The following is a 14262-nucleotide window of genomic DNA, read 5'->3' on the forward strand; positions in this document are numbered from 1 at the left end:
AGGCAGCTTGCACCTGCTGACATGCACAAATAAGTTATAGCTTATGCCTGCTGATGTGGTGGGAATGCAGTTTATACCATTCACCTATCAACTATGGAAACACCACCAGCAGCAAGTGCCCACTGACTGCATAAAGAAGTCATGGGAAAGCAGCTTGCACTGTTCACCCAGTAGAAAGCAGGAGAAAAATAGGATATTCCCAGCTACCCATCTATTTTCATAAGCCCCTCATAGGAGCAATAACCAGGAGCCAATCACCACCATACAGCAACCACTAATCCCCTAAAAGTATCAAATCAACCAATAGAACTTCCCTACTTTGTCTCAAATATGGCAATCAGCTGAGACCCTAGAGTTCTGCACCTAACCTTGTCCCCTGTAAAACAGAGGTCCCCAGGGCAGAACTTTGCATTTTCTGCCTTGAAAATGCCTGCCTTACATTCTTAAGGCATATTTCTGTTCTCTTGCTCTTCCCCAAAAAAAATTTTCTGCTTGCCTAATTAATTTGTGGCTCATCCTTGAATTCTTTCTCACAATGAAGCCAAGAATCTAGACACCATATCTGACAACTCTAGCACCAAAAAAGTAAAATTCACATTGTCTGGCACCCAATACAAAATTATCAGGCTTGCTAAGAAACAGGAAAATTTGATCCATAATGAGATAAATCCCTCAATTGAATCCAATGCCAAAATGTCAAAGAGAATGAGTAAGCAAAAGCATTAAACCAGTACTACAAATATGCTTAAAAAGCTAAAGGAGGAAACGGACTTGGCCCAGTGGTTAGGGCGTCCGTCTACCACATGGGAGGTCCCCGGTTCAAACCCCGGGCCTCCTTGACCCATGTGGAGCTGGCCCATGAGCAGTGCTGATGCGCGCAAGGAGTGCCACGCCACACAGGGGTGTCCCCCGCGTAGGGGAGCCCCACGCGCAAGGAGTGCACCCGTAAGGAGAGCCGCCCAGCGCGAAAGAATGTGCAGCCTGCCCAGGAATGGCGCCGCCCACACTTCCTGTGCCGCTGACCGACAACAGAAGCGGACAAAAGAAACAAGACGCAGCAAATGAACACAGAGAACAGCAACCGGGGGAGGGGGGGGGGGGGATTAAATAAATAATAATCTTTAAAAAAAAAAAGCTGAAGGAAAAAATGAACATTTTAACAGGGATACGGAAGATAGTAAAAGATCTAAATTGAGATTCTAGAATTAAAACTGCAATGCCTGAGACAAAGTGTATATACTGCATTGAATTTACAGCAGATTAGGTATTGCAGAAGAAAAGATTGCAGAAGAAAAAATTGAAGATAGAGTAATAGAAACTGTTCAAAATGGAACATAGAGAAAAAAAGGCTGGAAAAAAAATGAACCTTAACTAGATCAAAGAACCTTAAATAGATCATATAATTAGAGTTCTTGAAAGGGAAAGAGTAGGGGAAAATATTTATAGAAATGATGGCTGAAAGCTTCCCCCAACTGAGAAAAACTATAAACCTACAAATGCAAGAATCTCAACAAACCCCAGGAACAAAAAACATGAAGAAAACTTCACCGAGGTACATTATAATCAAATTGCTTAAAACTTTCTCTTCCAGGTTGAAGAGAAAATCTTAAAAGGAGCCAGAGTACAATCCTACTTCTAGTATATGCCCAAAAGAATTAGAAGCAGAGACTTAAACAGATATTTGCACACCAATATTCATAGTGGCATTATTCACACTTGTCAAAAGGTGGAAGCTACTCAAGGCCCCATCAACCAGTGAAGGGATTAACAAAATGCAGTATATACATACAATGAAATATCATTCACCTGTAAAGAAGAATGAAGTTCCAATACGTGTGACAACGTGGATGAACCCTGAAGACATTGTGCTGAGTGAAATAAGCCAGACACAAAAGGGCTACTGTTGCATGAGCTCACTAATATGAAATAATTATAACATACAGGGCAGCGGACTTGGCCCAGTGATTAGGGCGTCTGTCTACCACATGGGAGGTCCATGGTTCAAACCCCGGACCCCCTTGACCCGTGTGGAGCTGGCCACGTGCAGTGCTGATGTGCACAAGGAGTGCCGTGCCACACAGGGGTGTCCCCCACATAGGGGAGCCCCAAGCACAAGGAGTACGCCCCGTAAAGAGATCCGCCCAGTGTGAAAGAAAGTACAGCCTGCCCAAGAATGGCGCCGCACACACGGAGAGCTGACACAACAAGATGATGCAACAAAAAGAAACACAGATTCCCATGCCGCTGACAACAACAGAAGCAGACAAAGAAGAACACGCAGCAAATAGACACAGAGAACAGACAACTGGGGCGGGGGAAGGGGAGAGAAATAAATAAAAAATAAATCTTTAAAAATATATATATACAAATCCACAGATTCAGAAATTAGAATACAAGTTATAAGGGGCCATGGTGGGGGTAGGGAATGGGGAGTTAATGCTTAATTAAAATTTGATTTTCTGTTTGAGGTGATGGAAAAGTTTTGGTAATGGATGGTGGTTATGGTAGCACAACTATATTGTATATTTGTAAGTGATTCAGATGGGAAATTTTAGGTTGTACATATGTTACCAGAAAAAATTTTTTACAAATTTATAGAGCTATACAACACAAATAGTGTATCCTAATGCAAACTATAGGCTATAGTTAACAGAACAATTACCATAATATTGTTTCATTAATTGTAACAAAGGTACCTCACTAATAGATACCTTTAATTTATAAATAGGGAAAACCGTGTGTGATGGGGTCTTATGGAAACGCCATACTTTCTGCATACTTTTTCTGTAAACCTACAATTTTTCTAATTAAAAAAATAATGAACAAAAGCAGCTGGAGTGAAAGGACACATTGTGTACCGAGGAACTAAAATAAGAATGAAAGCAGACATCAAATGGGAAACAATGAAAGCCAGGGCAACATCTTTAAGTACTGAAAGGAAAAAAAAAAGCTGTCAACTCAGAATCCTACGCCCAGCAAAAATATCTTCACGTGTTTTTCAAACATACAAAAGCTGAAAGAATTCATGAACATCTTGAGCACCGAAAACTAAAAGAAAGTCCTTTAGGTAGAAAGAAAGTGAAACTTCCAGTTTGCACAAAGAAATGAAGGGCCCAGGAAAAGATAAATATATAAACATAAATATAAGATGATTTTTTCTCATTTTTGTTTCCTAATATTAAATCTCTTCAATAGACAATTGACACCTTTAATATTCAGAATATATACAAACTCCTGAAATTCAACAAAAAGACAAACCAATTTTTTTATAATGGGTGCAGAGCTTTTTATGGAGCTGATAAAAAAAGTTGGGGAAATGGATATTGGTGATGGTAGCAAAACACTGTGAAAGTATTCAGTACTACCGAATTGTATACTTGAAAGTGGCCAAAATGGGAAACTCCAAGCTCTTTGGTACTACAACAAAAAGTTAAAATTAATTAAGTAATTAATGTCAGAGGAAAAAGGCAATGTACTCAAGGTCAAGATTTAAGATGTAATAACAATGAACAATTCTTATTCGAATCCTCTCAAACTGAATGTACATGTGTAAACAGCACTTAACCAATTCCCCAAGTCCCCTTTGCATCTCTTTCCATACACTACTTCTAAAAAGGGTAACCATTAGATATTAATTTAGCCCATTTTTGTACTTTATACAGTAGTTTAAAGTGCTATAGAGTATGATATGAGCACTTTCATGTGTGTTTTTCTTCAATAATCTTTTAAAACATTTATTTAATTTATTTTCCCCCACCCCCACCCCTGTTCCCCCAGTTGTCTGCTCCCTGTGTCCATTCACTGTGTGTTCTTCTGTGTCTGCTCGTATTCTCCGGTGGCTCCGGGAGCTTATCCAGGGAACTTCCAGAGAGAGAGGCGATTCCTCTTTTGCACCACCTCAGCTCCCTGTTCTGCTACGTCTTCTTATTTTCTCTCCTCTGTGTCTCTTGTTGTGTCATCTTGCTGTGCCAGCTCTCTGCATCAGCCAGCACTTGTGCACGGGGCAGTTTTTTCCCATGCAAGGCAGCACTCCACGTGGGCTAGCTCATTGCATGGGCCAGCTTGCCCTCACCAGGAGGCCCTGGGCATCAAACCCTGGACTTCCTATATGGTAGATGGAGACCCAATTGGTTGGGCCACATCCATATCCCTTCAATAATTTTTTAAATGAAAATAACAATTCTTACCTCTCCATCAAGGACAGTCTTTTTTTCCCTCCCCTTTCTCTTCTCCTTCCTCCTCCCTTGTCCCCCCGCCTTTTTTGCTGTCTGTGTCCATTCACTGTAGAATCTTCTATCTGTTTCTTTTCATCTTCTCTTCTCATTTTCTCCTCTAGGCTTCACCAGGATTTGATCCTGGGGACCTCTGATGTGAGAGAGAGGTTCCCTGTTGCTTGAGCCACCTCAGTTCCTGGTTTCTGCCCCCTTGCCTTGACTCTCCCCTGCGTCTCTCTTGTTGTGTTGTCATCGCCATGCAGGCCTGCCTTGCCCATGCAGGCTTGCCCTTACCAGGAGGTCCCAGGGATCAAACCTGGGTCCTCCCACATGGTAGATGGAAGCCCAATCGTTTGAGCCACACCCGCTTCCTCAAGGATACTCTTAATTAGAAAAAACATTTTCTGGAGACTTAAGAAGGAAGCTGCTTGGTTTGTTTTCATATTCTGGTACCAGTATCAGTTGCCCTACTACCAAATTTCTGCAGCAATTTCTAGAGAAGCAAGCTGACTTACCATCCATATCTACTTGATCATCTGACTGAAATAACAGCTAACTTTAGCTGAAGGCATACTATGTAACAGGCACCACTGGGCTCTTTATAGTAATTTTCTCATTAAATTTTCTCAAAAACTCCGTGGTGTCAGTAGGTACTATTATTATCCACGTTTTACAATTGAGAACACTGAGGGTCAAGAAGCGAAGTTGCCCAAAGGGAAAAAGATGATTTCTTCTAAACATTGATCAAGAATATTGGTAACTCAGGAACCATATTATTTCAGAAAGAGCAAGAACTTACAAAAACAGAACATTTTATTTTTGCCTTAGCCAGCAGCTGACATAAAACTATCATGACTTTTTTCACATATTCATTCCTATATTAGTCAGCCAAAAGGGTGGCTGATGTAAAGTACCAGAAATCTTTTCGCTTTTATAAAGGGTATTTTTGGGGGTAGTAGCTTACAGTTACAAGGCCCTAAAGAGTCCAGCTCAAGCTACCATAAAAGGTACTTCCTCACTCAAAGTCTGTTGCCACTTGTTGACCAAAGATGGCGGGCAACATCTGTGAAGGCTCAGCCTTCCTCTTTTCTCTTAAGGCTCCATGGGTCCAGCTTCTTCTGATCTTAGTTGTAGGCTGGCTTAGGGCTTGTCTCTCTTCCCAGGGCTTATTTCTTTCTGGGCTTAGCTGCTTTGGTCTCTTCACAAGGTCAGCTGTAAACTGTTGGGTGAATGGTTCAACTCTCCCTGGGGCTCCAGCATCAAAACCAAGTTCTCTCCTCTGCCTTGTCTTTTTCTGTGTTCTTCTCTGTTTTTCTATCTCAGTGTGAGAGTCTGTTTTATCAGCCCACCAAGGGGGCTGGGACTCAGTGCTGAGTCGCACTCTAATGACGAGGTTGAATTAGAGCCCTAATCTTAATATAATTTAAGCAGACATCTCAGCTGAATCTAATACAATCAAAGGGGCTCATGCCCTGAGTAACAGACCAGTTTACAAACATAATCAAATACCTTTTTTGGAATTCATAAAAAATATCAAACTGCTACAATTCCATTTATATTAAATGTCCAAAACAGACAACTATAGAGAGACAGAATTACTGATTGCCTAGGGCTTCATTGCTAAAAGGAATAGGGTTTCTTTTTGGGATGATGAAAATGCTCTGGAATTAGATAGTAGTGATGGTTGCACAACTCTGAGTATGCAAGGAACCTCTGTATTGTACTCTTTAAATGGATGAATTGGATGATACATGAATTGTATCCTAAAAGGGCGGGAGGGAGGGAAAAAAGAAAAAGAAAATCACAGCTGAAGCCTAGAGCTTCCATTTAGGTCCTGGTTGAGGAGGGAAAGTAACAGTTTGGGGTTTCCAAAACAGCCTGGTAGCGGATATATATAATGTTTTCTGACCACCCACCATCTGAATCCCCTCCCAATGCTTGGGAAACTCCCCATCACAAATCTGGATGGACAAGAGTCCCCCTCCCACTAGACGCCTGCTCCCAGCTTTACCCCCGTGCGGCCATGTGACCAAGGAGCGGATGCCTCTGCCTTGAATTTCTCAATCTAGAGCAAGGGTTCTGAACCTTTTTGTTCCACAGACCCCTTTGCCAGTCGGGTGACACCACAGACCCCTTACTAAGGCCACACTATACTGTGTATTATTTAATAAATATATCACAACTGCACCAACACATCTCCACAAGAATAATGTTTTTTTTTTAATTTATATTCAAGCTCCTGGATCCCTGGTTAAGAACCCCTGCTCTAGAGCAACGCAGAAGGGCATGTGGAAAGTGCTTTCTGGTGCCAGCAGTGGCATCTCCACCTCAGCACTGTGTTCTGAGGTGGGATCAGCGTGCTGACTGCCCAGACTTTAACTCTCACCGCTCCACCTCGCCCCCATCCAAAACCGCCTTTGGAGCTTCTCTCCAGCCTAGTGGTTCTGTGAGCCCCGCAGTTCAATTGTCTCCTGCTGGGAAGCAGATGAGGCTCAACTGATAGAGCTTCCGCCTACCATACAGGAGGTCCAGGGTTCAAACCCAGGGCCTTCTGGCCCGTGTGGCGAGCTGGCCCACGCACAGTGCTGCCATGCGCAAGGAGCGCCGGCCCACACAGGGATGTCCCCGCATAAGGGTGCCCCCCGCGCAAGGAGTGGCCCCTGCCCAAGAAGAGCTGCCTCACGAGAAACTACAGCCCGCCCAGGAGAGGTGACACACACACGGAGAGCTGACACAGCAAGATGACACAACAAAAAGAAACAAGATCCCTACACAGATAGCGAATCCCCACATAGCGAATGGACACAGAGAGCAGACAAGGGGGGGCAGGGGGGCCAGGGGGAGATAAATAATAAATAAATCTTTAAGGAAAAAAAATTAAAAATAGTCTCTTCTTTTTATCAGCCAGAATTATTTTCTTTGGTTTTAAAGTAAGACTGATACGTGTCACTGGGACCCTGTGGCATGGGGTGGCTTCTGGCAAGGCAAAGCCTCCCAGTAGCTCCAACCCTAGGCTGACCATCCCTGGTAGAGGAGCCCTCTACCCAGCTCACGTCAGACTGCCGCTTCATTCTATCCTCAGAACTACATCTTTCCCCCATCCCTGAAGCACCAAGCTATTGATTTTCTAGCTTTTAATTCTACTTGTCTTCTTTTGCAGGTATGGTCTTTTCTTTATGACTGCTTTTAAGATCTTGGTCTTTCTAATGTTCTGCAATTTCTTATGATTTATCTGGCTTTTCTGTGTGTGTCCTGTTTCGAATTAACTGGGTCTCCTGACTCTTAGGGTATATAAATTTCATCAGTTCGCAAAAATTCTCAGTTTTTTTTGAAATATTCTCTCCTTCAGGAACTCTGATTATATGTATCAAATCTTCTCACTCCAAATTCCATATTTTAAACTTCTTTAAACTTCTCCTCTCTGTGTCTCTATACTCCATCTGTGTAATTTCTTCAGACCTACTTTCAGTTCATTCTTCCCTCAGGTATGTCTAATCTGCTATTTAACCATGAAATTGCTCATTTCAAACAGCATATTTTTCATTTTCACAAGTTTTACTTACTTTTCTCAGCCCAGTTTGACCATTTGGATATTCTTTTCACTAGTCATACTTTTTCCTTAACCCTAAGTAAAATGTTTTCTAGTTTTTATTATATAATTTCAACACTCATCTCCGCCTGACTATTGGCTATTGTCCCTAATGATTCTTGTTCATGGTGTTTCCTTTCCCTGGGTGCTTTGTTTTTATGGTAAACTCACGTTTTTTGAAATTTTATCTGAAGGGATTCCTTGAGGACCCAGCTGAAAATACACTTTTCAACAGAGGATTACATTTGCCTTTGCCAGGTGCCTGGAGGCACTGCTTTGGACTAGATTATCAGCTCGGGGAGTTTCCAGGCCTGGGGGAGGTAAGAATGCTAGTCCCAGACAGGCTGAGGGCCAGCTGTGGTTACACGTTATTGGAGCAGCTTTCCATCTCCACTCCTACCTCCCCTTGCTTCCAAAACCAAAGTGAAGTGGGTGAGTTTTCCTCGGCGGGATCGGTCCCCACTTTAAACGATGGTGTCATAAGAAGAAGAGTGACAAGAATGCTTGTGAAGAGGGACCCACATAAAGTCCCAGCCCTGGTAGTCCTCCACACGCTCTGTGCCTTTACTGGGTCAAGGTCACTCACTGGCTTCTGGTCTTCTGTGCCAGAGTCAGTGGTTTACGGCAAGGGTATGAGAAGGACATGAGGCTGTGATAAAGCAGATCCGCAGAGGCGGTGGGGCATGGGAAGGGGCTGAGCTGCTCTTCTCGTCCAGGCCAATGGGCAGTCCAGGAGCCTCTGGTCTTCCAAGGGGAAAGAACCAGGAGGGCAGGCCAAGTCCAAGGCCCACAGATCCACGTCTCACTGGGGCTGTGGCAGAGCTGAGGACAGGATCTTGTTACTCTATGCCCAAAGGGAGATGTCTCCTGTCCTTGCTGGCATTTTAGCACCTCTTTTGACTCAAGAAACTCTCCAGCTTCTTGCTGCATTTCAGCTCCTTGAACTTCTCAGCTAGGGCCAACTGGCGCTGCTCAGGTTTCTTCAGGAAGTGTGGCCGAGGGCCCTGCTGGCCGGAAGCCTTCTGCTTCAGGCCAGGCGCAGCTCCTGCCACCGCTTTCGCTGCTGCTGTGCCAGTTCTTGCTGTTCCATGCGCTGAAGCAGCAGCTCCTCCCCTGCCCCGTGCTCCTTCAATTGCTTTTTCACAATCTCTTTCTCTTTGGCTTAGATGTCATTCAGGAACTGATGTGTTTTGTCAAACACTTGAAGATTATATTCCTGACAGATCATCAAAGCAGGGGTCTCAGGCCATCTTTCTACTAATGGGGATAGCCTGAGGCAAAACTGGCCCCCAGACCTTGGCTGACATTTCCAGAGGTCTATGCTTATCTGCAGCACATTTATTTTGTTTTCTGTTGTTTTTTATTTTTTAATTTATTTTTTATTTATTTCTCTTCCCTTCCCTGTCCACCCGCCCCCCCAGTTGTCTGCTTTCTGTGTCCATTCGCTGTATGTTCTTCTGTGACCGCTTCTGTCCTTATCAGTGGCACCGGGAATCTGTGTCTCTTTTTGTTGTGTCATTTTGTTGTGCCAGCTCTCTGTGTGTGCGGTGCCATTCTTGGGCAGGCTGCACTTTCTTCGCGCTGGGCGGCTCTTCCCATGGGGCGCACTGCTTGCACGTGGGGCTCCCCTACGCAAGGGACACCCCTCTGTGGCAGGGCACTCCTTGTGCGCATCAGCACTGCGCATGGGCCAGCTCCACACGGGTCAAGGAGGCCCAGGGTTTGAACCATGGACCTCCTATGTGGTAGATGGACACTCTATCCATTGGGCCAAGTCCACTTCCTAGCTCATATATTTTGGACAGGTGACCTAGAACCTTGCTTTTTCTTTTTTTTTAAGATTTATTTATTTCTCCCTTCCCTGCCCCCTCCCCACCATTGTCTGCTCTCTGTGTCCATTCACTGTGTGTTCTTCTGTGTCTGCTTGTATTCTCATTAGGCAGCTCCAGGAACCCATCCTGGGACCTTTTGGAGTGGGAGAGAGGTGTTTGATCACTTGTGCCACCTCAGCTCCCTGATCTGTTGCATCCTTATTGTCTCTCCTCTGTGTCTCTTTTTGTTGCGTCATCTTGCTGAGCCAGCACTCCTGTGTGGGCCAGCACTCCACACCAGCCAGCCTGCCACGAGGGCCAGTTTGCCTTTACCAGGAGGTCCTGGATAGTGAATCCTGGACCTCCCATATGGTAAATGGGAGCCCAGTCGCTTGACCCACATCTGCTTCCCTAGAACCTTGCTTCTTAATGCTGTTTCCAGCTGCCAAATGTTTGTATGTCTTACACCCCACTTGGCTCTGCAATTCCAATAGCTCCTCAAATGACATGTTGGATGTGTCCTTTTGTGGGTCATGGGCCACTGCCCCTGGCTCCACACCCCCTCTGTCCTTCCCAACATCACAGGCCCTGCAATGAGATTGGCCAGGCCTGACTCAGGATTTTCCTTTGGGCACCCAGTCCTGTCTATCATGCCTTTTTTTTATTGAACCCAGGACCTTGTACGTGGGAAGCAGACACTCAGCCACTTGAGTTACCTTGACTCCCCTTGACTTTTTATTTTTTTAATTTCTCTCCTCTTCCCCTCCCCCTCCCCCCAGTTGTCTGCTCTCTGTGTCCATTCGCTGTGTGTTCTTCTGTGACCTCTTCTATCCTTATCAGCGGCACCAGGAATCTGTGTTTCTTTTTCTTGCATCATCTTGTTGTGTCAGCTCTCCGTGCATATGGCGCCATTCTTGGGCAGGCTGCACTTTCTTTGGCACTGGGTGGCTTTCCTTACGGGGCGCACTCCTTGCGCATGGGGCTCCCCCACGCAGGGGCCCCTGTGTGGCAGGGCACTCCTTGCGCGCATCAGCACTGCGCATGGGCCAGCTCCACACGGGTCAAGGAGGCCGGGGGTTTGAACCGTGGGCCTCCCATGTGGTAGGCGGACGCCTTATCCATTGGGCAAGTCCGCTTCCCCTACCATGACTTTTAAAGACAACTGTTTTCCTTCCCCCAGCCTTTTCTTTGAATGGTGAATTCATATAGCTAGCAAGTGCTCTAAGGAAAATCCTTAATTGTGAAGAAAATGGGCCGAATTCCCCTTCAGAAAAACCAAAGCTAGAATGTATAGCTCTCAGTGTTCCCCCCAACTAGCCTCGCATCAAGAGCCTTCACCGTAATGGTGCAGGAAAGGACACCGAATCACCCCCACTGAAGAACCCCTGTTGCTAACTGCAAGCCCAGCGTTTGGACTGGATGCCCCGCCACACAAGGAAGAGATGAGGGAGCGTTCAGAACTTCAAAGTCTGGGCTGTGAAGGAAAGAAAATCTTAATTTGGGATAACAAAATGAGTGCATCAGGACCACTTACTCCAAATTCACATTCTTCCACACAGTTCAAGAGAAAGACAAAGACCCTGCCTACCACAAGACCTGCAGCACCAACGTCTCTAGGTGGAACTGCTTTCCATGGGCAAGCTCCCTCTCGTCTCCTGCCTGAGGCCCAAGGGTGCCAAGCTGTTCTCACAGCCATTAACCATCATCTTTTCTTTAAGATTTTCAAACAACATACCAGTCTGGTTTAATTTTCCCTCTTGCATCTAGCTAAGCTGTTCTTCTTCCCATACTGGTTGTATATGTCCTAGCCTATTTTCAAAACTATCAACACAGTGAAAATAGGAGGTAGTCAATAACTACCTTACAGTCAAATCCTCCCACCTCGGCCTTCTCAGAGGCTGGAGATTAGTGGCCGTCAGTAAGCCACAGGCAGCCCCTGCAAGGCCCCTCCAAGACTACACGGGTATCCAAGAGTCAAGTACGAAATGGCAATTGAAACCAAGACCAAGCTGTGGCATTCTGTCAGCAGGAAACCCGTGTGTTTTCTGGAATAGAGTTTCTGCCCCAGCCCCTGTGCTGGGCTCATCCTCCCCTCAGCTACCGTAAGGTTTGGAGATTGCTATTGAAAGCTACACCTCGTCTGGATACTATCAAGAATCTGTGGCAGCTCATCTTCAAACAGCACCTCCAGGTTTGGGATCAGAGCCTTCGACTCCTCAGCAGTCTCTGGGCAAAGGGGTGGCCAAACAGGCCAACTCAAACTTTGGGAGCTTTCTCTGGAATACAAGCTAGGGACACTGGTGACGGTCTATTTCTGAACCGACGAAAACAGGCTGTGTGGTTTAAGTTCTCCGTGCAGACCTCTGAGAGCTCCTCTTCATCCTCTGTGCTCTCATTCTGCTGCCTGCCACACTCCAGAAGCACATGAACTTCTGAATTTTGAAGTGTCTCAGCTGCTTCAAACTCTGGGAAAGAGCAGCTGCAAGGAATGGCCCCTCCACCAGCGCCATAGCTGCGCCATTCCATCCCCCACGAGGCCCCCAGACGCCAAACAATCCAATTTAAAAATAGCCAAAGGAATTTATTTCTCCAAAGAAGATATTCAAATGGCCAATAAGAACATGAAAAGATGTTCAAAATCATTAGCCATTAGAAAAATGCAAATCAAAACCACAAAGAGATTCCACTTCACACCTACTAGATGACTATAATTTAAAAAATCAGAAACTAAGTGTTGTTGAGGATGTGGAGAAATTAGAACCCTCATACACTGGTGGTGGGAATGCAAAATGTTGCAGCCTCTGTGGAAAACTGTTGGGAGATTCCTCAAAAAAGCATAAAATTACTACATGACGGCACTTCACTGCTAGATACGCATGGAAATGAAAGCAGGTACTTAATAAGATACGTGTATACAAAGGCTCATAGCAGCATTATTCGCAATAAGCAAAAGATGGAAACAACTTAAGTGTCCACCAACAGGTGAATGAATTAGTAAAATGTGTCTATACATACAATGGAATATTATTCACCCATAAGAAGGAATGAACTTCTAATGCATCCTACAACATGGGTGAACTTTGAAAATATTATACAGTATTAAATGAAATAAGCCAGTTCCAAAGGGACAAATATTGTGTGATTCCACTTATATGAAATATCTAGAGTAGACCATGAAACAGTCTCAATAAATTTAAAGGAATTCAAGCCATACAAAGTATGTTCTCTAACTAAAATGTAATTCAATTAGAAACTATGGAAAACTATGGAAACTATGGAAAAATCTCAAAATAGCTGAAAACTAAATTATATACTTCTAAATAACCCATGGATCAAGGAAGAACTCAAAGGAAAAAGAGACAGTATTTTAAACTGAATGGAGAAGAAAACACAACATACCAAAATTTGTGGGAAGCATATAAAGTGGTACCTAGGAGGAAATTTATAACATTTGTGTCTATGTTAGAAAAGAAAAAAGAGTTTCAAATTGATTACCTCAGTTTCCGCTGTAGGGAACTAGGAAAAGAAGAGCAAATGCAAATCAAAGTAAGTAGAAGAAAGAAAATAACAAGATCAAATCGAAAATTGGTGAAATAGAAAAGAAATAAACAATATTTTAAATCTCGTTTTTAAGAAAACCAATAAAATTGATAAGCCTCTAGCCAGACTTATTAGGAAAAAAATGAGACAACACACAAATTACCAATATTAGGAATACGAGAGGTGAAATCAGTAAAGAATCTACAGATATTAAAAGAAAAATATTTTGTGTGATTTATGTATCTTTTTAAAAAAATTTTAAAAAATTTTTGAAGAATAATAAAGGAACAGTATGAACATTTATGCTAATATGCAACTTCCCATGAGTCTATAATTATTTTGAAATAAAAAGTTTAAAAAAGCCCTTTTCTACAAAGAATATCACAAGCCTACATGCCACCTGATTTTATGACCTTTCTCTGCTTCTCAATATGATTATATGATTATAATTGTATCAGTGTTACTCTGAGAGCAAACCTGACAAAGACATTACAAGAAAAAAAATGACAGACCAATTTCCCCAATGAGCATAGATGCAAAAAATCTTAAAATATTACCAACTCAAATACAATATGTAAGAAGGATGCCTAAGAAAGATGGGCACCCACCTCCCACATGGGAGGTTCCAGGTTCTGTTCCCAGGGCCACCTAAAAAATAAAAACAAACAACAAGCAAAACAAACAATAAAAACAACTCAGGGAAGCCAGTGTGGCTCAGTGGTTGGGTGCCGACTTCCCACAGACAAGGTCCCAGGTTCAATCCCTGGCCTTGGGTACCTCAAAAAAAAAAAAATCTAAAGGAACACAAAGTTGGTATAACGTTTGACAATCGATCAATGCGATTTGCCGTGATTATCTCAATAGGTGCAGAAAAAGCATTTAACAAGATCCAGTATCCATTCCTGCTAAAAACTCTCTGCAAATGGAGAACAGAGGGGAACTTCCTCCATCTGTTAATGACATCTACGAAAAGCCTTCAGCTAACACCGTACTTAATGGTTGAAAGGTTGAGAGCTTTCTCCCTGAGATAAGGAACAAGATGAGGATGTCCAATCTCATCACTTCTGTTTAATATTATACCAGAGGGTCTAACAACTGCTTTCAGGCA

Source organism: Dasypus novemcinctus, chromosome 10 (assembly GCF_030445035.2).
Source record: "Dasypus novemcinctus isolate mDasNov1 chromosome 10, mDasNov1.1.hap2, whole genome shotgun sequence".
Lineage (NCBI taxonomy): Eukaryota > Metazoa > Chordata > Mammalia > Cingulata > Dasypodidae > Dasypus > Dasypus novemcinctus.